We start from the raw sequence: 9,042 nt of genomic DNA, 5'->3' as shown, positions 1-9,042 counted from the left end.
CATCAACAGTCTCGTACCACTTTCTCAGCGTTCTGGGATGCGGGAGGCACGTATCAAACTTTCCGGACATACTGATAGGCTCTTGGGGAATAGAAATTTAAAGTTAAGGGAAACGTCCTCAGTTCAGGCGAGTACTTATTTGGAGTACCTGTTCCACAATGCTTTGTGGACTGCCTTTCAAGCAGATGCTTATTTGCTTTGCCTAGGCCATCTAGAACAGACACTTGCTCTCTTAGGAGGATATTGTCCTTAGCTAATGCTGATAAAACTGATTTAAGTTCAGCGTTTTTCTTTTGCAGTCTCCGCGTTGCTTGCTGTAGCCTTTTGATGCTTTTTCTTGACTGAGCTTGCATTGCAGAAAACTATGTAGCCCTTGCTCGCAGATAGGCTTTTTCGGGCGAGTCCTCCTGTTAGAGAAATAAAAGATATAGCGCATCATTAAAGCAATGCACACACAAGCCTTGCCTATTACACTTCGTGCATGTGTAAAGCACTAAATACTCTCAGTGTCTCGAAGTAAGCATAATAAAGCTGCTCGGTTTATGCTATAATTCTACTCTTACATAATATAAATTGCATCATCTCTGATGAATGCGCAGAAAATTTGTGCTATCATCTTTTTCTTATTCACTATATAACAGTACCACATCACTTGCCTGGTTGCATATTTTACCGCTGCATACCTCACATTGAGTCTTACACACCTACAAGGTTAACCTTATTTTTGTTTGGAGGAAAAGTGTAAAAATTTGCCTATAACCTTATAAATAAAATAATAGAATGATTTACCTACCACAATCACTTGGATAACACAATCTTTATTTCAATCATCAATACTACTAAGATATCTGGATCCCTCACACTTTCAGTAGCTAAATTTGGTTTGTAAGCTGACTCATTTGCAGCTGCTGTTTTCTTTCTTTGCTTATTGAAAATCTTTGTAAGAATGTTTAAATTGTATTAGTGTTGCTCAACTCGTAATATCCAAGTGCTGTTTAAGCATCAGTATTGCTGTTTTGTTTTTGAAGTAATCATGTTGTATTTTATGTCCCGCCCTGTGATGCCCCCAGGGGCCCTTAAAGTATTTGAATAAAAAATCAATAAAATTAACTCACCGATTCTCTTCTGGTAGCTGCAGAGGCATCCAAGCAGGAGATTCCATAACAGGCTCCTCATCTTGATGTGCAGTTGTCACGTGTTATCTCGCGGGTGCTTGCAAAAACGGGTCGGGAGAGAGTGAGACGGGCACAGGAGACCGTGGTAGGACGGGCAAAAGCAACCAAGTTTATAATGAGCAAAGAGATCACAGGAAAACGCGTTACAGACACTAAATAATACAAACAAAAAACCTATTTACATTCTACAAAAGTCTCAGTTCACATCTAGAACTGCCACTAGCTAGGCTTAGCTAATGTTCCAACTCAGTCTGGCCACTATGGGCCTCGCGGTACGAGACGAGAATGTTCTTACAGTACGTCGCGACGACTCGAAGTTCCCGTCGCGTCCGTCAATCTCTCGTCAAGACCGTCGCCGACGTCCTCAGTAGGCCTCCGAGTTCATCGTCGGTTGCCTTCGTCCAGCCCGCTGCTCGCTCTCGTCGCGTGCGTCCCCAGTAGTCTTCTCCGTCCTCGGTCCGTCGAGGTTAGGCATAACTGGGCCTGGGTCCCTTGCTTCAGGACTCCACAGGTGACGGGCGTCTCCTTGACTGCACTGTGGTCGGCAGCCGTCCTGCCGAGAAGCGAAGGGCTGCTGGCGATCCCGGAACTGCTGTAGTGAGGGGCGACGGTCCGGGCAGCCTCGCTTGGAGCCTTCCAAGGTCGACGGCCACTCCCCGGGCCTTGCGTTCCGCCACCTCCAGAACCGAGTACCAGCCGCTTTCGCCGCGGATGCGACGCTTGCTCCTTCCTCGATCTTCTCCGTCCGGTGCCCCACAGCACAGTCCCACGATCATCTTTCGTCGTTCACCATCACGGCTCGGGTCGCCTGCCACGAGCCCCCATCTGGCCAATCCTCTGCGTCGACGTGGCTGGTGCGCGTGCCATCGGGTGACTTTGCTTCTCGCGCACCGTTGCCGCGCTTCCACGTTCGGCACGTGCCTCGTGCCCCTCCTTTACTCATCACATTGGGCCCCTCTTTCAAGAGTTTTTTCCCAAAAAACTGCTTCTGTCCCCCTCGGGGTTACGGCCCTCTTCTCTTCTGATGTCGTCTTAAACTTACGACTTGCATCTTCTTCTCTTCTGTTCACCTCTACTTGCACTACAGGCTTGTTCTCACCACGCACTTTCACGAACACGTCACAACACTACACTGCACTGAACCCATTACAATGTCCAGCAGTTCATAGTGGGAAACACTATATAGCTACACACACAGTGATAACTACCGAGAGTACACCACACTCACTCATCGAAAATATCCACAAATTCACTTACAAACTCTACTAAAATAGTCCTCAGTCAATCTGTTTAAGGTTGACTCCACTGCTCAAAAATCTATTTTCTCCTAGAGCAGTCACCAATCCCATGCCACTTGCTTAATCTGCGCTTCTTCACCCTATAAATCGGTACTTCCTCATTCGCCTCAGCAATTGCCATGCACACCGTAGCACTCTCTTTGTTTTCTGCCTTTTCAGCCTCCTTCCTATCTTGCTTTTTAACCATTGTTCTTTGGCATACCTCGCATGACTTGACATATCTCCTCACATCGCTCCACACTCCTATCCAAAAGAATTCCTCTGTGATCTTGTCGAACATGTTTTTCATTCCCTGGTGACCAGCCCTTATACTATCATGCCCCAGTTTTAACACGTACTCTTCAATTCCTCTGGCGCCATCAGCTGCATGACTTCTCTACCCGAGCTGAATAAACACTTGCGATACATCAGCCCATTCTGCTTCACAAATTGTGCTACCGTTTTACTCTTCTTCCTTTTTATAATCTCTCCTAATTTCCCCTCGCACGCTTGAATAGATGGATCCTTCTCCTGCAATTCCTTGAACTTCTCCACTGATACATCCAACCGGTTAATGGCTGTGACATGCAGGGGTTTCAGAGTCTTATCTCTCTTATTGGCTGCCCTGGTTTCTACCACTGCTGATCTTTTGGCACCTTCTTGCGCCCCTTCTGCTAGCCCCAAATCTTTAATATTTTTACTCTGCTCCACGCCTTTCTTAGTCCTTCTCCACAATGGATCAGGGTCGTCCACCCTTCTCACGCCAGGTACATTTCCCACTACCAAGTCGTATAGCGGATCCTCAACACACTTCGCTGTCACTAGCCCTGTATAAAAGGGTGTAGATATTCGTATCCTTGCTTCAGGCATATATTTGATGGTCCTGTCTACAAACATCACCGGCTTCACCTGTCCTGTCATGTTCTCGGGTGCCACTAAACTACTTCTTACTAATACCGTATTAGCACCCGTATCTCTCAACACCGTCGCCTTACGCCCTTGTACCTCTCCTTCAACTACCGGCATGTCTTTTTCGATCTGTCCTTCCCTGGCACTCATTACACAGGCGATCTTTTCAGCTGAATTCATCTTACAATCCTCTGCCTTGTGTCCTCTTTTTTGACATTTTGAGCACGACACAGTCTTTTCATTGTGTCCAATCTTAGTACGACAATTGTTGGCAATATGTCCCGGCCGGTTACACAAAAAACATCGCTGTTGTGCCCTGAATTTGCTCGTTGGGACCTGTTCTCTAGCCTCTCCCTCTGCTGCCGTAGTATTTTCACCGACCCCCTTTCCAAGATTTCGCAGTCCTTGCGCCTCCATGAACTGGTCGGCCTGCCTTGCCATTTCCTCTACCGTGCCCACCTTTCTTTCTTTCAAGAATACGGCCAACTTGCCACTGCACCGGTTGAGGAATTGCTCTCCAACTACCTTGTCGCGGACGCCTTCGTAAGTTTTAGCTGTCTCTGACAGTTCCATCCATCGATCAAAGTAGTTCGACAGTCGACAGACAAACTGCTTGCCAGTCTCGGAATTCTCCGGCTTGCACGACCGGAATTTTTCACGAAACCCTTCGGCGGTTAGCCGGAATCTTTCCAATAAAGCTTTCTTTACCAAATCATAGTCCAACGACTCTGTTGCTGGCATGCGGCCATACACACTCAGTGCTTCTCCCGCGAGACAAAGGCTCAGAGCATTGGCCCACTCACCCCTCTCCCAGCCCTGCCCTATCGCGATCCTCTCAAAGCGATGCAAATACGCATCCAAGTCGTCCCTTCGCTCATCGAAAGGTGCCATTAGTTTACGAGGGCAGACAGGCTTTCGTCCGGGAGATGGCGAATTGGCCGACGCTGTCGATGGGCCACTACCTACACTTGCATCTTCTCGCGATGCTTCACTCGCTAGTGCCAAACGCACCTTAAGTTCCAAAATTTCTTTTTCTATTTTTTGCTCTGCGAGCGTATGTTCATGCTGCTCGCGCGCTCGTTCATGGTCCTCGCGCGCTCTCTCCTGTTCTTCGCGTGCTCTCTCCTGTGCTTCGCGTGCTCTCTCCTTTTCAACTCGCTCCGCATTCTCGAAAAACTTCAGCGTCTCCTCTTTGCTCATGCCCAAGTCCTTGGCCACGGCCGCCAACTTCTCCCAATCCATCTTCGCACCACACGAGAATCAGTGACTGGGCAGGATTGTATCCTGGCAGGCTCGCCAATTATTTTGTCACGTGTTATCTCGCGGGTGCTTGCAAAAACGGGTCGGGAGAGAGTGAGACGGGCACAGGAGACCGTGGTAGGACGGGCAAAAGCAACCAAGTTTATAATGAGCAAAGAGATCACAGGAAAACGCGTTACAGACACTAAATAATACAAACAAAAAACCTATTTACATCCTACAAAAGTCTCAGTTCACATCTAGAACTGCCACTAGCTAGGCTTAGCTAATGTTCCAACTCAGTCTGGCCACTATGGGCCTCGCGGTACGAGACGAGAATGTTCTTACAGTACGTCGCGACGACTCGAAGTTCCCGTCGCGTCCGTCAATCTCTCGTCAAGACCGTCGCCGACGTCCTCAGTAGGCCTCCGAGTTCATCGTCGGTTGCCTTCGTCCAGCCCGCTGCTCGCTCTCGTCGCGTGCGTCCCCAGTAGTCTTCTCCGTCCTCGGTCCGTCGAGGTTAGGCATAACTGGGCCTGGGTCCCTTGCTTCAGGACTCCACAGGTGACGGGCGTCTCCTTGACTGCACTGTGGTCGGCAGCCGTCCTGCCGAGAAGCGAAGGGCTGCTGGCGATCCCGGAACTGCTGTAGTGAGGGGCGACGGTCCGGGCAGCCTCGCTTGGAGCCTTCCAAGGTCGACGGCCACTCCCCGGGCCTTGCGTTCCGCCACCTCCAGAACCGAGTACCAGCCGCTTTCGCCGCGGATGCGACGCTTGCTCCTTCCTCGATCTTCTCCGTCCGGTGCCCCACAGCACAGTCCCACGATCATCTTTCGTCGTTCACCATCACGGCTCGGGTCGCCTGCCACGAGCCCCCATCTGGCCAATCCTCTGCGTCGACGTGGCTGGTGCGCGTGCCATCGGGTGACTTTGCTTCTCGCGCACCGTTGCCGCGCTTGCACGTTCGGCACGTGCCTCGTGCCCCTCCTTTACTCATCACAGCAGTTCACTCACACATTTAATAATTGATTGGATTTATTGATTCATTTGCATACAGAGCACAACGCTGATTAATTAATGGATATTAGTCCACTCACACAGTGTTTGCCTGCACATGTTGTGTTAAAAGTTAATGTAATAGTGCATGCTGTGGATGGGTCTTTCACACTATCAAATATGCACATGAGCATATCCACAAGACAATAACGTTCACGGTGTTGAATTGTGGTTGAAAAATAGGCACGCTTGGCAGAGCAGGTTACCATTGCTCGTCTCCTCCTTCTTGGTGTCCCAACAGAGGCTGGGGTTGATGGCAAAGTCAGAAGTTCCTGCACAATATAAACAGTTTACCTACACGGCCCACTTCAACACGCTCAAAATTCTTCTTCCCTTCTTTTCATGTCATGCATCATGACAGCAACAGAAATAAAGCAGAACATGAGGCTAATCACACCATTGCTTGACATGCCCACAGTTAGAACACAGAAACAGGTGCTATGCATAAGAAACCAATACTTCGTGATCTCATTGGAAAAGGAAGCAAAGCTTGCTTATTGTTAGTCTGTCACACTAACCAGCATGTCGAGGTAAAATGAAATGTTTACACATTTTATTTAATAACTATTGTACTTATTTTCATAATCTTGAAGCATTGCACCAATATAAACAAGGATAATAGCACAACAGTATGGCAGCATGAATTCATACACCTTCAAAATTACTGCACGAATTTTTGTAAGTGCAATTGCCCTCAATGAGTGCCCACTGTGACAGATTTGGAGACTTTGGCACACAGCCATAAAAAAATATCTACCACTAAGTGTTATGGAAAAATAACGGGAAGAAATACAGATGTCAATACAATTTCGCATACAGCAATCTGCATTTTGCACCTGACATCTTCGACATCACTGCCATTGACCCTGTTCCAATTCAGTAAAGCCTGTTTTGAAAAATTGAACTAATTTCATAGATAACGCACGAGTGACTTGGTGAATTACGTTTCACACATCTAAATTTTTCTCAATACTGACAGGTATTATTTGTAACAACAATTACACAACCTCTTTGTTTTGAGCAATGAATGCATGCAGTGAAGGCACATGAGAGAATGCTGCTGTGGTTACTAGTGTGCTTATGTGGTTTCAAAAGAGGTGCCATCGTACATAGAGGATCTTTGCAGAACCTACTGTACACTGGTGCATTCATCAGCAAGCATGGGGCATAACAATGAACTGCAGGCACTACCTTACTCTAGATTTGCAGAAGCATAAACGCTATTCTACTCTAAGCAGTGAAAAAACCATTATTAGAATCGCACCAAGATGATCGGAAATTTACTGTTGTAAACTCAAAGGCTACTGACAGCCCTGGTGAACTCTCCAGCGTTGTGATGTCGCCCACAGGTTCCTATGAAAAAATATTCTGTAGGACTGCTTCTACGGAAACATAAATATTATTTTATTTTAAGCAGCTATTAAAAATGAAGGAGCAACATAACACTACTAGAGTGTGTTGAATGCTGCCTGAAGGTTTAAGGAAAATTGTTAGTGCGTCGATACAAGTCGGACGAAAATTCCTGCGAGCCGGTGCCAGAAGCAATGCCTTACAGAAAAATTAGTCTGTTTGTGACTCCGACACCCGCTTTCACACTTCATGCAGCTGTTGTCCCAAAATGGCATATCGTAAAGTACCTGTTGTGATGGGCCTTGCGGAGTCTCCTGGAGTTCAGTGAAATCCATAGGTCCCTGGAAAAAAATGTTTTGCAGAAACGTGCCTGTACTATAACATCACTGGTGTTTTATTTTAAGCAGCTATTAAAAATGAAGGAGTAGCACAACACTACTAAAGTGTTTTGAGTACTACCTGAATGATTTGAGGAAAATTACTAGTGTATTTTCACAATTTGGACAAAAATTCCTGCGAGCTGGTGCCAGGAAGGAATGCCTTACAGAAAAATTTATCTGGTTGTGACTCCTGCTGTGACACAAATACAGCCACTGTAGTTCTGTAGTAATCACAAAATGGCACTGTCATGTGATACCTGTTGCAGTGGAGACACTCCAGAAGCGCCACTTGGAGCTGTCATTTCTAGCTGGGCATCTTGCTGAGCAGCTGCGAAAGGGGTGTCTGTTGCAAATGAATAATGAGGTGCATGACAGATTTAAAGTGGTACACCAGCCTCAGGTGTAGTTAACAGAAGGCATGTAATTCAACAGATGGATATAACATATTGAAGGGAGAGTAGGGGGTCCAGTTTGCTCAGGCTCATCAAGTTGTCACATGGAGCTGTCCATATGGAGTGCCATGGCATATATATGAAGAACTAAAACTATAGAACTGTGATCAAAGCTTTCTGAGCAAGGCATTGTTTCGGGCTAGTTGGTAATCCATACTACAAGCTTTACAGTGCAGACTTCTTACAAAAAAGTCAGTTTCGCCGCAACGGCGAAGCAATGAATGCGATAGCAATAAAATGTAATGTAACGCGAAGAACGGAAAGCAACTCGAAATTGCCAGCGCGTCGCTCGAGCCCAAAGGACGCACGAAAAGAACGCACACAGGACGAGCGTGAACTAATGCGTCACAGCTCGACACTTGAAGCGCACTGCTCAAACATAAAGCAGGGCGCACGAAACGAACGAACAGGTACACACAAGACGAGCGCGAAGTAATTGTCACAGTTGTTACTTATTTCTGTTTGAACAGCGCGCTCTTTTCGCAAACGCTGCCGCTGCAGCGAGCGAAGCGAAGCACCCCACCGGCCGCCCCTTGTTTCCTCGAGATAAGCGCACGAAAGCGACCACGCCCTGTAGAGCGAAGAGCAACGGCGTTCGCTGGAGCGGGGCGACGATCTTCAAAGCACGCCACACACGCGCACATCGCGCCATTTATGTGGCCAATAAGAAAGCATGCTGAATTACATGGTGTATATAAATAGCTCGCCGTTAGCAGGCTGAAAGACGGTGCTGTCGTGGTCTAACGTCTAACGCGGCGGGCTGCAGAGCGAGAGGTCGCCCGTTCGAATCCGCGCGTCGGAAAGAATTTCTGAATTATTTTTCTTTGTGGCTTTTCTATATATATATATACATACTTATACATATACGGTGAATGACGGCGACGGGGACGGACATTTTCCAGCCGAGACTGTCCATATAATTGCTATCGCAATAAAAGGACAAGGAAACACGGCAGGCACGAGCGCTATGCCTGTCATGTTTCCTTGTCCTTTGTGTAAGAAGTCCACACTATAAAGCTTGTACCAAAGCTTTCTATCACGCAGTGCTTTACGTTGTATTTTTTACCCTCATGCTCCCTGTTTTTTTATAGTGTGCAACATTTATTCTCTGCTTCATTATTTTAATGGATCCTTCAAATAAATCACAGAGCTCTGCACACAAATTATCTAATACTCACAATTCCCAGGTGCAGAGGCAAATGCAT

General features: G+C 47.1%; 1 long non-coding RNA gene across 1 annotated transcript; it reads right to left on the bottom strand.

Annotated features, from left to right (window-relative positions):
• Nucleotides 1-5,699: 5,699 nt before the first annotated feature.
• LOC119375660 (uncharacterized) lies at nucleotides 5,700-7,717 on the bottom strand. Its single transcript, XR_005180412.2, has 3 exons — nucleotides 7,643-7,717; nucleotides 7,293-7,346; nucleotides 5,700-5,927 (listed from the first exon to the last, which is right to left on the bottom strand). It is a non-coding gene; the product is annotated as an uncharacterized LOC119375660 (long non-coding RNA).
• Between the last annotated feature and the right edge of the window lie 1,325 nt (nucleotides 7,718-9,042).

This window comes from Rhipicephalus sanguineus, chromosome 11 (genome assembly GCF_013339695.2).
Source record: "Rhipicephalus sanguineus isolate Rsan-2018 chromosome 11, BIME_Rsan_1.4, whole genome shotgun sequence".
NCBI classification, from domain to species: domain Eukaryota; kingdom Metazoa; phylum Arthropoda; class Arachnida; order Ixodida; family Ixodidae; genus Rhipicephalus; species Rhipicephalus sanguineus.
Note: the sequence above shows the minus strand (reverse complement) of the source record. Positions and strands in the feature narration are given on the sequence as shown.